Source organism: Zalophus californianus, chromosome 12 (assembly GCF_009762305.2).
Source record: "Zalophus californianus isolate mZalCal1 chromosome 12, mZalCal1.pri.v2, whole genome shotgun sequence".
In the NCBI taxonomy this organism is placed as follows: domain Eukaryota; kingdom Metazoa; phylum Chordata; class Mammalia; order Carnivora; family Otariidae; genus Zalophus; species Zalophus californianus.
The window spans coordinates 27931535-27947852 of record NC_045606.1 but is presented as its reverse complement, the minus strand read 5'-3'; the positions used below and the strand labels follow the sequence as shown (position 1 = coordinate 27947852).

Genomic DNA, 16318 nt, shown 5'->3' with positions numbered 1-16318 from the left:
AATGATTCAAAATTGACAACAGTAACTTTCATTACCCATGGATCTGACTTTAAATCTCACCCAAAGGGGACATTTTGTTTCCCAAAAGGGAAGAAAAAAAAGTTTCTGCCTTGGTCTAGGAGAAATGTTATTTATGTATGTTGCATATATATTTTTTTAACCCAGCAATTCTCCCTCTGAGGATTTATGTTAAGTATATACTCTAATCAGTCAGCAAAAAGATATGTACCAGGGTATTCCTAAAAATATTGTTGGGAATATTGAAAAGCTACAAACAAAACAAATGCTTATCAAGACAAGACTGTTAGAAAAAATTAGAGTAGTCTCATGTAATGGAAGTCTTTCAACTTGTTAAAAAGGAATGTGATTGAATTTACAAAATAAATCTTTCCAAGACAGGTTGCTAGTTAAAAAAGAATCCATTTCGAAGAAGGCATGCAAATGTGACCACAGCAGTGTATATTTAAAGGAAAAAAAGTTATACAAGAATCCCTTCAAAAGCGCTCACTTCAGGGAAGTAAGAAAATATTTGCAGAAGAGACTGTTTTATACCCAATTGTGTGTGTGTGTTATATTATATTTATATATATTATATATAGAGATATTGTTAGAAATTATAAACTATATATATGTGTGTATACATATTTACTATGAAGGTAAGCAAGTATTAACTGCATTTTTATAACTGAACAATTATTCATATAACTAAAACTTACTACTAATGGCGTCTGGGTGGCTCAGTCAGTTAAGCGTCTGACTCTTCATTTCTGCTCAGGTCATGATCTCACGGTTGTGAAATTAAGCCGCCTCTTCGGTGCCATGCTCAGTGCAAAGTACGCTTGTCCCTCTCCCTCTGCCCCTCCCCCTGCCTGCAGTGCGCGCTCTCTCTCTCTCTCTCTCTCTCTCTCTCTCTCAAATAAATAAATAGAAGCTTAAAAAAAAGATGAGCTAATATTTGTGAAACTGTGTAGGAAAATGTCAAGTGCTATATAAAGTTTTACCTGATTCAGGAAATATAATATTAAGACATTTTTTCTGATGATTCCTAATATACATTTCACTGATTCAAAATATCTTTGTTGTATTTTTAGAATTGTTGTATAGGAAATAGCTACCTAAACATCATCTTTTAAATATAACTGAAGCCAGAATGGTTGAAAAAATTAATCATTGCTGTTTTCTCATGACATATAAAATGAATCCCACAGTGCATTAAAGGTTATGTTCCAGATTAAATTTCATGGTCAATCATTAAAATCCCTATCTTTGATAAACTCTAGGCTTCCTTGCCAAACTTTCACTTTTAAGCGTTTGGCAACTATAATTAAAACCAGTTCTCCACCTACTGCATCCCTGAACCCATACAGCTGAACAGTAGGGAAAACCACACCCATGCTGACCGGTCTCTCTTTACACTGGTGGTCATGAACCTCAAGGAAGTCCTTCATGCTGCCTACAAATCACATTACGTTGCATGAGTCATTCACGCTCCTCCTCCCCTAGAACACAGTTTTATCCCTTTTCTAAATTAAACTTTTGATAATGCCTCCCGCATCTTCACTGGTAGCTGATGACCTTGCATTTATTCACTGAGAAGATAGAAGCAATGGAAAGATGACTTCCAAAAGCTTTCACACCCCATCTACCCACCCACCTGTGTGGTGTTATCTCTTTCAACTTCTTGGCCGTCACTGGAGATAAAATTGTCAGCTCTGTCAGCAAAGACCCAACTTTCCAGTTAGGTCTGATCACATCTACTCAAAGAAATCATTCTTTCCTGCCTCTACTCTTTTTTTGACTTTCTCTTTTTATTGGATTTTCTGTGTCAGAATATGGTGTACATTATACTGTTGTTTCTCTGTCTTTAAAGAGAGAGGAAAAAACAAAACAAAACTCAAGACATACTTTCTTCTTGCAGCTGCTGCTCTATTTTTCTATTCCTGTACAGCAAAATTCTTTTTACAAAGAGTAGTCAATACTTGTTTTCTCCATTTCCTTACCCTACTCTGTGTTTAACTTTATCACTGCATATAGGTTTCCCTCCAGCCTGCCCTTTGCTTCCACCCGGGCTCCCCTCCTGGGCAGGGGTGAGGTGTGGGAGCCTACCCATCCCTGTCACAGCTGCGTGATGAGCAGAAACCTTCTCTTCCAGCCCGAGTTTTACTTGGTGTGCTAGATAATTTTATTGTCAACTTGGTCAAGCTGGGCACTACATTACTCAGAATTCACTTCTCCGTATAGTTTTGGTTAGTGTACAACTCTCCAAGTCTTTTTTTTTATTGTTTCATTCCAGTATAATTGACACAAAATATTACATTAGTTTCAGATGTACAACATAGTGATTGAACTTCTCTGTACATTATGCTATGCTTGCCACAATGTAGCTACCATTTGTCACCTTACAATGCTATTATAATATCATTGATTGTAGTCAGTTTCCTATGCTGTATCTTTTATTCCTTGACTTACTCATTCCATAACTGGAAGTCTCTCTCCCATTCCCCTTCACCCATTTTGCCCATGCCCCCACTCCCTACCTCTCTGGCAACCATCAGCTGTTCTCTGCATTTATAGGTCAGATTCTGCTTTTTGTGTATTCATTTGTTTTGTTTTTTAGATTCCATATATGAATGAAGTCATGTAGTATTTGTCTTTCTCAGTCTGACCTATTTCACTCTGCATAATACCCTCTAGGTTCATCCATGTTGTTGCAGATGGCACAATCTCATCCTTTTTGGTGGCTGAGTAATATTCTGGGGTGTGTATATATGTGTGTGTACTACCTCTTTATCCTTTCACGTACTGATGGAAACTTGGATTGCTTCTATATCTTGGCTGTTGTAAATAATGCTTCAATAAATATTGGAGTGCATATATCTTTTCAAATTCATAGTTTTGGTTTCTAAATACCCAGGGGTGAGATTACTGGATCATATGCTATTCTACTTTTAATTTTTTTAAGGAACCTTTATACTGTTTTTTCACAGTTTGTGGACCCATTTACATTCCTACCAACAGAGCAGGAGGGTTCCTTTCTCTCCCCATCCTCACTAAAATTTGTTATTTCTTGGGGCACCTGGGTGGCTCAGTTGGTTAAGCGTCTGTCTGGGCTCAGATCATGATACCAGGGTCCTGGGATTGAGTCCCGCATCGGGCTCCCTGCTCAACGGGGAGCCTGCTTCTCCCTCTCCCGCTGCTACTCCCCTTGCTTGTGTTCTCTCTCTCTCTCTCAAATAAATAAGTAAAATCTTTAAAAAAAAATAAAATTTGTTATTTCTTGTTTTTTTTTTTTAATTTTAGCCATCCCCCCAAATTCTCCCACACCTCTTTGTAGTCAAATCCTTTCTCCACTCTTAGTCCCTGGCAACCACTGATCTATTTTCTGTCCTAATGATTTTGTCTTTTCCAGAATGTCCTAGAATCGTAAAGGTTAATAGAATAATAATAGAATCAATAGAATCATAAAGCATGTATCATTTTGATTCTAGTAACACATTTGAGATTCATCCATGTTATTGCATGTATCAGTAATTTGTTCCTGTTGTGTTAAGCATTTTTCCAATTTATGGGTATAGTTCTGCTAGTTTTTTCTTAATATATTTTGAAATTTTATTATTAGGTACATATACACTTAGGACTGTTAAGTCTTCTTACTAGTTTTTATAATCATGAAATATTCCTCTTTGATAATACTGCTTTTCTTGAAATTTTTGCCGATATTGATCTATCCATTCCGTCCCCCTTATGTTTAATGTTTGTGTGGTATATATTTTCCAATCCTTTGCTTTAGCCTGTCTTTTATATCAAAATATATAATTTTAAAACCCCAGACAGCACAGATATTAAGTGTTCGGTTCAGTGAATTTTGACAATTTTGGCACTTGGGTATGCATGTGTAATAATTGTTCTTAAAAATATACTGCACATTTCCATCACCTTAGGAAATCCAGAAGGTCCACTCAGCCCTCTGTCCTGTTAGTTTTCCCCTCCTCGTCACTCTGACAGAGGCATCTACTTTCTGATTTTAAATTACTATACAGTAGTTCTATCAGGTCTTGGGCATTACATAATGGAATCATATAATACATATTCTTTTGTATCTTGTCTTTTCCTCTCATTATGTTTTTGAGATTTTTACTGTATTTATTTATTCTGTATTTATTCTGCATTTATTTATTTACTTATTTATTCATTCATTCATTCATTTATGCAGTTCTTTATTTTTTCTTTAGTGACATTCTATTTTATGAATATACTACAGTTACTTCTCTTCATTCTCCTGTTGATAGTAATGGGTTATTTCCAGTATAGGACAATCATGAATAAGACTGCTGTGAACATTGTTTTGCAAACCTTTTGGTAGACATATGCTTTCCTTACTCTGGCATAAATATCCAGAAATGAAATGGCTGAGTCATACGGTAAATGTATGTTTATTTTCTTAAGAATACCTAAACACTTTTCTGAAGTATATGTACCATTTTGCATCTTCATTAGAATCATGTTACTTTTGTTTGTTCCCTAGCCTTATCACTATTTGATATTGTCAGCCTTTTAAATTTTAGCCTTTTTGGTGGATGTATAGGAGTATCTCATTGTGGTTTTAATCTGCAGTTCCCTGTGACTTACAGTGTTAAATGTGTGTGTCTTTTATGAAGTGGTTCTTCACATCATTGTCTTTAGTTTATCCCTTCAAGTTATACATATATATAATATACAGTGTATATATAATAGATATATATGATAAGAATATATCATATGATATATATAAGAATATTTTGTCAGATTTGTATTTTAATATTTTCCTCCCATTGTGTGACTTCCTTTCCCCTTATTTTTATATGATATTTTTGATAAACAGAAATTTATAATTTTAATCAAGTTCAGGTTATGAATTTTCTTGATCTTATGGTTGATGTATTTGTGTTCTATCTAAAAATATTTGCTTCTCTCAAATTTGCAACTATCTCCCTGTATTTTCATATTTAATTTTATGGTTATAGCTTATATTTAGTTTTATATTAGATCTTGAATTGTTTTTTTCTACTGGGAGTTAAGGTCATGGTTCATTTTTTGTTTTTATTTTCATATAAATACCTACTTGTTCTAGCATGATTCATTAAATAGACTTTTCCCATTGAACTCTCCCAATGCCTTGGTTGACAATCTATTGAACATATATATGTGAGCCTTATTCTGGGGCTCTCTTTTCTATTCTGTTGATACAGATGTAAATCCTTATACCATTATCGTACTGTCTTGATAACACAAATTTAAGTAAGTCTTTAAATCAGACAGTTTAAATACTTCAAAAGTTCCTCTTTTTTAGATTCCGGTTATCTCTGAATTTCTATATAAGTTTTATAAATAGCTTGCTGATTTCTTCAAAAACTTTTGCTGAGATTTTGATTGAGATTGCATTGAATCTATGGCTCAATTTGATGAGAATGAATATCAAATATCTCAGTTTATTTAGGTTTTCATTAATCTTTTCAGTAGTAGTTGGTATTTCAGTGAAGAAGCCTTGACAACTTTAGTAAATTGGTAAATATTTTTATGTCATTGATGTTATTGTGATATTTTTAAAAAAATTTTGATAACAATTTGAGTTGTTAGCTGTATAAGGAACTTGAATCTATAACGATGGTAACTTTATGTAGAAGTCTACTAGTTCTTTTTGGTAGCTTCCATAGAGTTTTCTACTTATATATCATGTTTTCTATAAATGTTTTTTACTTCTTTTCTATTTTGTATGTTTTCATTATTTTTTGCCTTTTTCTTCAGCTAAAAGTTCAAATATAATGTTGATGGTGAGTGGTCGGTGATGATAATAGTTGATGATGATGATATTGAGTAGATGTGGAATGGTTAAACATCTTTTTCTTGTATTCCTAGTTGTAGAGGATAAATGTTTAATGCTTCACCACTTTTGAAATTAGTAATAGGATTCTCACAGATGGGCTTTTTAAGATTAAGAAACATTGCTTCTCACCATAATATGTTGAAACATTGCTTCTCACCATAATATGTTGAAAGTTTTGACCGATAGTGAGAATTGTATTTTATCAAGTTCTTCAGTCTCTTTTGAGATGATCATAAAATTTTCTTCTTTTATTCTATTAATGTGGGTGAATCGCACCAGTTTATTTTTTTTTATGTTGAACAGTTTTGCATAAGACAGTCGGTCAGTTTGCATAGACCTTTTTTATATGTTGTTACATTAGATTTGCTAATGGCTTTTTTAAGGATGTTTTCTAGACTCACAAGATCTGTCTAGAGGCAATATTATTTCATTCTGTCTTTGTGAGGTTTTATTATCAGGTATACTGCTCTCCTGAAATGAATTTGACTATGGTCCTTTATTTTGTGAAAGTATTTGTATAAGATAGTTATTATTTCTTCCTTCAATGTTTGAAAAATTCACTGGCATATCCATCTGGGTCTTGAGTTTTCTTTGTGGGAGGAATTTTATAATGGATTCAATTACTTTATTTAGATAAAGCTATTGAGATTTTTCCATTTCTTCTTTTGTTAGTTTTGGTAAGTTACGCTTTATAAGAAATTCACCTATTTCATCTAAGTTGTGAAATATATTAGCATAATGATGTTCAGTAAATCACCTTATAATCCTTTTAATGTCTGCGTGATTTATAACAATGCCTTTTCTTTCATTCCTGTTATTCATAATTTGTGATTTTTCTCCCTTTTTCATGACCAGTCTAGCTAGAGGTTTAACAGTTTTGTTAACTTTATTAATTTATTGCTTCAGACTTTGTTGATTTGTCATTTTTCACTTCACTGATTTTTCCTCTTATTTTTGTTATTTTCTCTCTTCTAGATAATTAGGTTATAACTTACTCTTCTTTGTCTACCTTCCTAAGATGACAGCTTAGGAAAAGTGATTTCACTTAGGAAAGTGATTTCTCACCCTTCTTTATATCTATGAATATCATTCAAAGCTCTGCTTTAACTATATTCTACATATCTTGATATGTTGATATCTTGATTATCCGGATCAGGAGTTTGGGAAGTGTTTTGCTGGGCTGTTCTGGGTCACGTTTTTCATACAGTCAGATGATGTCTGAAGTTAGCACAGTGGAATGCTGAAGCTACTGGGTTAGGCAGATCGTCCTGCCTCCTTTTCTTTCCGTAGTCTCTGAGCCTCGGAAACCTTGAATGGTTTCTCCACCTGAGTTAGTTTAGAATTGCTTGTGGTATGATGACCTCAAGACATTCAGTCTGCTTACTGGTAGCTCAGGACTCCAAAGGCAAGTGTCCCAAGAACACCAGGTAGAAGCTATACCACTCTTAATCACCTAGCCTTAAATGACACATAGTGATACTCCAGCATCCTCACGAGCCTGCCAAGATTCAAGGATGGAAGAATACATGTCACCTTTTGATTACAGAAGGGGTGGCAATACACTTCTCTTCTTACATTTTAAGAAGAGACTGCCAGATGGGAGGTACTGTAGTTATGTTGGAAAAATACAACCAGCTATATCATCTTTGACCCATGGGTGTGTATTACTTTTTAACAAAATACATTTTTACTTATTTCTTTCTGCCCTCTGCTCCAAATGTAATTATTAAGAATATTTGTTTACTTCTTTATTCTTTTACCAAGTAGTGTCTAGCACATGGTAGGTACTCCTAAATATTTGAATATATAAATAAATGCATTGATTCTGTCTCCTGTATTATGAATTTACTAATTGCATTTTTCTAACCTGGAGATACTTATTTTTAAATTTTCAATGTTTAAAGGTAAATGTACTCTGGGCTCAGTAATCCAGTATGAATTCCATTTGCTTTTCTTTTTTTTTTTTTTTTTGTATTTTATGATACTTAGAGCATTGTTAACATTGTCAGAAATCTTCACATGCACATCATCTTACCCATTTTTTGGTGTTTATAGATTTAATTCCTTTTCCACTTTCCAACAGTTAGTAATTCCACAAGCAAGCTTTTTATAGCTTTAATCTAAATCTTCTTTGTGGGTGGCTAACCTTTGGCAGTACTGTTTGAAAGTCTCATCCGAACTATCTATTTTCGTGGCTCTGTTTTAATATCAGACATGATCCAGAAATTTTCATAGCACACATATTTGTTCTGTCAAAATAAAATAATCAGGACTGCTGCCTTGCTTATGCTCAGTAAAAACACTGTAAATAAAACCAGCGCTGTAGTCAGTAATCTAAAATAACAAAATAGTTTTACTTCTTAAAATACTCAAGAGTTAAGGCAGGCATGAAAGTAAGGTAAAATTTATTCAAGTGGGCACATGAACTGTCACTTGCCCTAGGCCTTCCATGTTCTCCTGTACTTTCTGTATCCTTTTCACTGAGAATTGCCCATGGGTTTAGAACAAAAGAAGGGGAAGGTAGAGGGAGATGTTATGTATATATTCTCCCTCTCTAATTTCTGACCTATGTTCTAAGAGCTACAAACAGGGAAGAGAAAAGCCATTTGTTATTGTCTTACTTTTAGGTCTTTAAATCACAACAACCCGAGACAGGTACAGGTGGTTAATGTTCCTTATTCTAAGTTCATGCTAGATCCAGCAGAGAAGTCAATGAATGTAGAAATTATTTAACTCTCTGACTCTAAATAGTTAGTTTTCTCACCTATATTAAAAATAAGCCTTTTTTCACCCTTTTTTTTATAAGCTTTTTAATAGGGACTACAGAAGGAAAATTACCAGTGAACGAGTGGGTTCTCTCTGCCTTCTTAGTGTTCACCTTCTCACTGAAGCTCTTTTATATTATTACCACTGTGTCATCCTGCTCAGGTCCCTCTTATATAACAGTTTCTGGGGAACACCCGCTTTCTTTAGTTTCTTCTGTACAGTTGACACATATTGATACTTTCAGAACGTTGCTTTAATACATATTTAGAAAGAGTAAACTATATTAATAAAGAAGTGCCAATGAAATCTGTATTAAGCTGAAATAAAAAGGAAGCTTTAACAAAATATTTTATTACAATATACAGAATATGGGTCTTCAAGGCCTGAGAAACCTAAAGTAATAGTCATTACCTTGCTGACATACTGTGATCTCTCAAACACTTGACTGTTTCTATGTGGTGGATGCCATCTTATGAACTACCACACAAAAGCTGTATTCAGGGAATACATCCCCTGTCCTTACTCAGATGGTGGGGGGTGGGAAATGCTCTTGCTATACAATTATAGGTTTGAAAGGCACGACTTTCCAGTGGTTTCCTGGCCATCTGTGATGATATACATAATGAAGTAGCTCATACTTCAAGTTAGTCCCAACATCTTGCTTAGGGAAAAGTTATTTGACCCATTACAGCTCCATGAACCAATGTAATTTTAACTACATGACAACCATAATTACTGTGGCACACCCATTATAATTATAGGCCTCGTCTTCTATGGATGCCATCAGAACACATTAGTATGATGCCTTGAAGTTGTGAAAAAAGCCAATTGAATTGTTTGAACCTAACATACAATGTTGCAGGGCCATCTTATTCTATTTTTTATTTTGTTTTATACATACAGACACATACATAAAGTTATATCTAACACACTATAGAATTCTTGAGTACAGTATTTATATCCACTTCATTTTGGTCTTCCTATTTTATGTCCACAACAGACAGAAGTTGATACGTATTTGTTGACTGCTGAAAGAATAGCACTTAACCTCCTTTTGATTAACAAAGAATGCTCCGTGGTCTGTGGTCTTTGGAAGTCTCTGAGAATATATAATGCTTACATATTTTTTCTAGCCCTTTTCAGGAGGGATTGCTTGATTTACAAAGACTTTATCCCATTATTCATCTGTGTAGGCATCAACTTTTATTTCCTTTAATTTTTTAAAATTAGCTTTTTAAAAATCAGCTAAGGTTATTAGGGGAGCAGTTAATGTCCATTGGCCTGAGGAAACACCAATAGTAGACTGGCGTATAATTATAGAGAAATTAATTTTGAAAAGTAGCATATGAGAACTGATTATAGTAAATACTTTGGTAGATTCATATATTACAGTCCTTTGATGTTCTGTATGCTTTTTTCTATCAATCTGATTCCTGCACATTTCAGGATACTTTTGTATTGGCATTCCTCTTTGAAAATATTGTCTATCTGGAATACTTTGTTCTTATGTATCATAATGTAACATCCACTGTAGAGAAAAAACTTTTCTTTAATGCTTTTCTTTAAAGTAGCTTTCCTCTTTTATTAAAAAAAAAATCAGAGCTAGAAATAGAAAATTAGTGCTATAAAAGCATCAGATTAATTTTGAAATTAAATTTGTAAAGTTTTTAAATGAAATATGTTCTACCATTGAAAAGGAAAAACAGTATCTGGTCTTAGGAGCATATTACATAAGACTATCTTAATTACGATATCGGTTTAAGTAATAGACTGCAAACTTGAAAGAAACATGCAAAGGAGAATGGACAAAGTAGGGAGTTACTTTGAATACTAGCAATAAAATGTAATTACTAGCTCAAATGACACAAAATCCCATCTACCATTTCTGTCTACTTCAGTTCATCCTGTTATTCCTTTTTTATTGCAGCTGGTCTTCCAGGAAAGATTGGCCACTTAAGCTTACTTTCCTTTGATTTACCATATATCACTCTTTGTTTGGTCCCTTTGGGAATCACCTCAACCATCCAGAGAGCCTATTGTAAAACCTCTTGTGATCTTTTATTCTGAAGGATGATAAATAAAAGCACATAGAACTGAGAAGCTGTTTTAGATGACAGTCACAGGGATTCTGCTTTGTCTGGGTTCCTGTCATGAAACTGAATTACTGGTACTTACCCAACATAAAGACAGTTTAAAACTGTTTGGAGAAGTCAAATGAAAAAACTTGTGGATAAATAAACAATTTTCTCTTTCAGAATAAGTAATTTTTCCATTGTTTCCACATACAATTTAATATTTAGCCCCTCAAAAGGACATAGAATAAGTAGATAAAGGAAACTATGGCTTAAGTTCAGTCATGAATGTATTAATTTTTGCCCCATTTGCATAAGAGAAGCATTCTAAAACAATTTGCACTCTGATCGATTACTAAAACACATATCTTGTCACTTCTATGTTAAAACATTGAATGGTTCCCATCATTACTAAGCTTTGTCCAAACTTACACGGCATCTAGGAATCTCGCTCCTTTCTCTACTTAGAAAACTATTCATTGTTCAGTGTGCAATTACAACTATACCTCATCTTGTATAATCTGCTCTGACTTCTCCAGGGAGAGGCCATCACTTTCTCCTCTGTGTCATTCTGCAAGTAGTTCTATCAGTTTACCTATTATGATGTATTATAAGTGTTTCCTTATGTAGATTTCTCTCCTGCTCAACTGGAAGCCCTTTGAAGGCAGAGTACTTAAGTCTTTAAATCTTTATATCAATGAATTCTGCTTAAATTGAATTTTACAATATTCCCTTCTGTTATTAATTACAGAAGCTGGCTTCATCTATTATTCCATATTGTAAATTAAATTTTTAGGCTGGTTTTATTATGTTTCTATCATCAAATTTAGGTAGCCTTGGCATTCAAGCTCTGCTTTTTAATTTTTTGTAACTTCTTTGGAACATATTCCATTTTTCTTCTACCCATTAGCCTAAGTAAATAAGAACAAAGTGCTTTCTTCATTGAATTCCATTCAAATTCAATGATTTCTGACTCGAAAAGGAGTGTAAGCTTTATGAAGACTAGTTAGATTTTAAACTTGGCAAAATATGACTTCTTAGTTCAAAGAAGAAAACCTTTAAAAAACAGACCCATAAGACTCTGTGAACATCAAACAGGACATAAAACATCATTTGATGACTCAGGTGTCAGTAAATCATAATTATGGAAACTAGATTTCCTCTCAAGTGGTCATGGGCAGAAAAGGCAAGTTTAAATACACTTAGTTTTCCTCCACACACAAACTTAAAATCATTAAAAAAACATGTATTTTCCCCAAATGTCCTCTAATTAGGGCTGTCCTTTGTGTAAAATATTTAGGGCAGCTAGATGGTTAAGAGAAATTATTTCTCTAAATATCTGTGCCTAGTGCTATTAATGCTAAATTCCATTATATTATTTGAGTCTGGGATAATGATAATGAATCATATTTGAAATATTTAAGGCTTCTAAAGCCTCATACAGCATAAAGATCTTGAAAATATTATACAACTTTGTTGTTTGTTTCTTTGCCAAAAGTAAATATTGACTTTAACACAGTAAAACACACACATGTGTACACACACACACACTCTCACCGTCTTCTGTGTATGTGTGGATAGGGAAGAAAATTTGAAAGTCTTTGAGACAAATGATTTCTACCTTGAACCTGCATCATCCCCTAACACTTGGCCCTCCCAGCCAAGTTGTTTCTCATGTATCCATTCCATGAACCCTATTTGTTTAATAAATCATCAAATACAGGGCCAGATTACTTGTTATGTAGGAAAGGTTAGAATTCCTTATTTTTCACATCAGTCTGATTGAATAATTATAATCTACCTAATTTGAGAAACATATGCCTAAACTGATCGCTTTATATCTTTATAAGGACAAATGGAATTTGTAATCATTTAAAAATTTGTTCTATAAAATTTTAGCTATCTTTATTCTTAAACAATCATGTTTGTCTAGAAAATTTACTATCTGTTCTTTTAGCATTATATAAACAGACCTGTACCTCTGAAACAAGTAATATATTATATGTTAAAAAAAAAAAAAGATAGTAGGAAGGGAAAAATGAAGGGGGGAAATCGGAGGGGGAGATGAACCATGAGAGACTATGGACTCTGAGAAACAAACTGAGGGTTCTAGAGGGGAGGGGCGTGGGGGGATGGGTTAGCCTGGTGATGGGTATTAAAGAGGGCACGTACTGAATTGAGCACTGGGTGTTTTACGCAAACAATGAATCATGGAACACTACACTACTACAAAAACTAATGATGTATGGTGATTAACGTAACATAAAAACAAAAAAAAAGAGAGTTTCATAGTTCTTACACAAAATGTCTCCTTGCTTGGAAAGTATGTTTTTTAGTTAACTATGTTGTTTGGATAATATATATGTCAGAATTTCCTTTTAATTATTTTTTTAAAGATTTTATTTATTTGAGAGAGAGAGAATGAGAGATAGAGAGCACGAGAGGGAAGAGGGTCAGAGGGAGAAGCAGACTCCCCGCTGAGCAGGGAGCCCAGATGTGGGACTCGATCCCAGGTCTCCAGGATCATGACCTGAGCCGAAGGCAGTGGCCCAACCAACTGAGCCACCCAGGCACCCCTCCTTTTAATTATTTTAAAGTATTTAGAAGTATTTATCTGAAAAGGTAGATTAGTTCTAGAAGGTATTAAATTTTAAATATCAAAAGCTAATACAATGAGTATAATGTTTTAAGCTTCTCTTTACTAATAGTCAAGAAGGGAAATAATGTTAGAGCTCATTAGGAGATATTTAAATTAGATTTGTAAGAATCCTATGATTTTATGAGTTACGTTCGGAGAAGAGACCAAGGAGTGTTGTGAGAATTTTCTTCTTTTAAATTGTAAAAATACACACACACACACACACACGCGCGCGCGCGCACACACACACACACACGCACACACACACACAATGTGCTTTACAAAAAGGCAGAATAGCTGATTGAATATTTAAGTCTCTCCTAATTTTATAACTACATAATTAGGGCAGTGTTAGGTTTATTTGCTCATTTCTTAGATGTAATAAAAATTACATAATACTGATTGTGGTCCATTGACCAGACCAATCATAAAATACTTAGTGAGGGCCAGTCATGAACCTGATATTTTTTAGGAACTAAATATACAGTAGTAAACAAAATGAATAAAACGTTTCCTCTCAAAGAGCTTATATTCATTTGCAGAAACAAAGACATTGAACATAGATGGATGATGGGTGGTTGGATAGGTAGATAGATAGACAGACCTACAAATATTTAAACTGCTATGACAAAAAGTAAAGGTATAAGAAAGAAATTGAAGTAGGAGATCTCTGGGGAGCAATGTAATTCTTTTTTACAGTGTGGCTAAAGAACAACTCTTCAGCAAAGTGACCTCCATGAGGTAGGGAGATTCAAGGTTACATTCAGGGGTTGTATTTATGCTGAAAGAATAGCAAATACAAAGGCCTTAAGCAGAAATATGCTTGGAGTTTTTAAGAAACAGCAAAGAAATCAAGGTGGCTATGGAGGAAGATGGATAGGAAGTGTGTTTGAGGATGTGTCAGAGACCACATAGTGACAAATTCATCTCCAAGTCCAATACCTTTGAGTCTTTCCATAGTACTCTTATAGCACTGAGACCACAGACATGGCTCTCCTTTCATCCTGGACTTATTTAAAAGAGTTTTGTTTTTTACAGTTGTGTGTATTATGTTATAATGAATTGAAATGCTACAATGATTACTATAATCTACTGGAAAGGCAGGTTTACTATTTTATTCAGCAGTGTAATATCAGAATCTGTTAAAATAGTTTTCATTAGATGGTCAATACACATCTTTTCTTAGTGAATGAGTGAATAATTCAAATCCCTTCTTGCAATGAGAGGTAGCATAACGTGGTTAGAGCACAGACGGGGATTTAGACTGACCAGGTTTGAACGCAGTCTCTTTAGATTCGTATTTCTCTGCATACCATAGAGATTACAATGAATATCCTAAGTTTATAACAGTGTAGTTTTCATTGATACCAAAGTAGCGTACAAAACTCTGCTCCTGTATGGTTCTGCTCCTCCCTTTTATTTTGGTGGCACAAACTGTAAATTTATATATTGCATGCCCAATAATAGCTTTATAATTGTTTTTATGCATTTGTCTTTTAAATCACAGAAAAGTAAAAAGTGGAGTTACAAATCAAAATTTCAGTAACTACTTCAATGTTTTTACCTATAAACTAATTTGAATTAAGTTATTATATTCCTCACATCTAAGTTGATGCCTGGGAATAACTGATTATTAATACAAATATAGAATGAAAAATTGAAAAACCATGCTATTTTTTTAAATTAGTAACTTGTTACTATAATTGACATTGTTTAAACGTAGGCAATAAAAATGTTTTCCAGGGTATTAAGTTAAATTACTATACAATTAAAATTTTTAACAGAAATTTTTGTGAGATTAAGTTTATAGTTGAAATAAAATAAAGTTTTATAAAGGAAACATAAACTAGTCATAGAATTTTTGATGGAAGGGACTAAATTTATAACCCATCTGTATCTCTTTATTTTTTTAGGAACTTTCAAGTGAATATTCCTGTTTTCTGTCATGTAAGTAAACATTTTATTCAATAATATTCATCAATTTAAAAATCCAAAAGGTTTTCATGACCTTATGAATTCTAGATCAAACAGCATCATAGCTATCTATATTTATCATAAATTTATAGTTTATAGTGGAGTCTGCAATGAGTACAGAGCATCTGAAACAGGTTTGAACTGTTTATTTGCAATAAAGCAGAGCACTACTAAATCACAGTGTAAGTACAGTACTTTTTATTCATGTTGGGAGTGGAGTTTCTCTGAGCCAGAGTTAAATATCTATTTATAAAACAGCCAAATTTAAAAGAAATTTAGCACAGAGCCAAAATGTGAAAGTACTTTAGCCAGTTACAGTAATCAAGCAAATTAGGGTTTTTCAAAGGATTGTGCCTTAAAAATTGCAGGTACCATGGGGTCCTTAATGAAAAAGCCAGGAACTGAATTTTATTTCTCCTTGGAACAGAATCTTTCTTCTAATTAGTCTGTTATATTAGAGCTGTGGCTCCATGTGGATTAAAAATAGTTGAATAGCCTCTGCATCATGTTCCCCTGTGAAAGTTTGTTTTTACTCTGAAGCCATTTTTCCAAATATTGTTTTAAATTATACCTGTCCATTTTCAAAGAAAAGGGGAAAAAACCTTAAGAACATTGCATTTTTCTGAATCCCTGGTTCCTATAATTTCTCCAATCTGGTATCAAACTGAAGGTTATTAGTCTAATTGAGATAGCTCTTATCTTATTTTAAACCCAAAATTCCATGTTTGACAGATTTTTTCAACTTCAGATCTTCACATTTACAGAGTAAATGAATGTGACTATAACTTCCTTTTAGAAATGCTGATTGGCAAAGGGTGACCATGAATAAAAAGAGCTCATAAATGTCCGGCCAATTACAAAAGATATCAAAGATTTTCATAAGTCAGTACAAGCAAGCCTAGTTTACATGGACGTACTTTTGAGGTCTTGTGGAATTAGGACCACATTATGCTTTAAAGAAATCCTAGGAGTTTAGTTAACCAAATGGAGACCACTGGTATAATT

The 16318-nt window shown here is 33.6% G+C and overlaps 1 protein-coding gene and 1 long non-coding RNA gene across 2 annotated transcripts in view; one reads left to right on the top strand and one right to left on the bottom strand.

Annotated features, from left to right (window-relative positions):
• The window catches only part of SEMA3A (semaphorin 3A), a 463873-nt gene that overhangs the window by 37932 nt on the left and 409623 nt on the right, over positions 1–16318 (top strand). Inside the window, exon 3 of the mRNA XM_027574766.2 lies at positions 15253–15286. The gene's annotated coding sequence lies outside the window, so the exon portion shown is untranslated. The remainder of the gene's footprint in view (positions 1–15252; positions 15287–16318) is intronic.
• The window catches only part of LOC113911871, a 34155-nt gene that overhangs the window by 15228 nt on the left and 2609 nt on the right, over positions 1–16318 (bottom strand). The gene's annotated exons all lie outside the window — the stretch shown is intronic.